Here is a 1,803-nt window from a genome sequence, read left to right on the forward strand (position 1 = left end):
ACAATCCTGTGGTGTGTGGGCACCGTCTCCATTTCACTAACGTGGGAGTTGGAGCTCGGAGAGGTAAAGTGTCTTGGCCAAGGTCACACAGTAAGTAGTAACAAAGTTGAGATTCAAACTCAGGCTGGCTCCAGAGTCCCTTTGTGCTTAAAATAGGAACCTAGTCAAAAGCAAGGACAGTATGTACTTTTTGTTGTTAAATATTCCCATTGATTTAAAAAGTTTTGAAAAGAAATGTACAGTTAAAAGAGCAACTCTCAAAGGAACTTTACAAGGAGATGGCTTCATGGGGTGGGGTAGAGAATTATCCATGAAGTGGATTGCTGGAGTGACCAGCTGCTGTTGACAAGCAAGGTCACTGTCATGGATGACTAGATTTGAAGTTACAGACTGCCTCTGACTTAATAACTTTTTTTGATTTTACAGTTGTGCAAAAGTGGTAGACGCATTCAGTAGAAATCATAGTTCGAATTTTGATCTTTTCCTGGGCTAGTGACACGCGATGAGGTAACTTGCGATGCTGGTCAGCAGCAGAGCTGCAGCTCCAGGCCAGCCGGGCGTTCACTGGGGTAAACTGCCGGTTTGTGACAGTGTACTGTCATCAGCGTTTTTTTGGATATTGTATTTTGTTTTCTCATCTCACCGTGATTACAAAACACCCATCTGTGTCTCCTTCTGGTGAGAAGAGGAAGGCGACTCCTGAGATGAAACTCAAGGTCATTGCCCAGCTGTAGGCTCATGTTCGTGTTCTGAGCATGTTTAAGGCAGGCTAGGCTGAGCTCTGAGGTTTGGTAGGTTAGGTGTATTGACACATTTTCCAAAGGATATTTCCAGCTTAGGATGAGTCTGAGACGTAACCCCGTCCACATCCAGGAGCAGCTGTCTTAGTCTCCCTGAACTCTGCCATGGCTGCTTCTCCATAGCGCTTTCCCTTGGAGGAAAGATCTGAGGGAAGAGAGCAGTGGTTTGGATTTGGCCAGTGGTTTTGGGAAACGGTAAAGCAGAGGGTGCGAGCGTGGAAATAGTGTGGCCCGCCTCTCCTGGGCGTTGACTAAAGTGAGAGGCTCTCTCCTGGGAAGAGGGTCGCAGCTGGGCCATGGCGGGCCCCTAGGCCTGGAAGCACAGCACAGGGAAGGCTTGGGATTTCTCCAGCCAGTCTGCCAAAGAGAAGGCTCTGCTTTGTGAATGCTGCACAAGCCACAGATGCAGAGAAGTGGCAGCCAGTGCCACTTAGGCTGTGCTCGAGAGCCTGGCTGGGCACCCAGGACCCATCCCACACCCCTCAGAGCGGCCAAGGGCATTCAGTTTGGAAACAGGGATCCTGATGCTCAGAAATCATGTAACGTGCCCCGCTACCCCCACTCTTCCAGGGTACTGTCACAGACCTCGGCACTCCTACACTCCTACCCAGAGAAGGCGGGTCACTGAACCAACTCAGAGATTAGGGTCAGATTCTGTGGAAAAGTGACATAATCACTTAGCTTGAGCCCTTGGGTACAAATTCTAGCTGAGAATGATGGGAAGCTGGGTCCCTGCCTGGAATTAAAGCACCCTGACGTCTGTGCTCACAGAGGCAGACGACTGACACAGATCCGACGTCTGTGTGCCAGGACTTGGAGCGGTCTGCTGAGAAGAGGCCGCCCAGGTCTCCTTGTGCATGGTCTGGCCGTCGGCAGACGCGCACTGCAGCCCTGAGAGTCTAATAAGTCTCTGCAGAACGGAACCTGTGAGTAGAAGGCCTGTGATTGCGGAAGGACCCCACAGGGCATCCACACCCCTGCATTTCCTCCCACAGCGAGCCTC

Source organism: Pteropus vampyrus, unplaced genomic scaffold (assembly GCF_000151845.1).
Source record: "Pteropus vampyrus isolate Shadow unplaced genomic scaffold, Pvam_2.0 Scaffold367, whole genome shotgun sequence".
Lineage (NCBI taxonomy): Eukaryota > Metazoa > Chordata > Mammalia > Chiroptera > Pteropodidae > Pteropus > Pteropus vampyrus.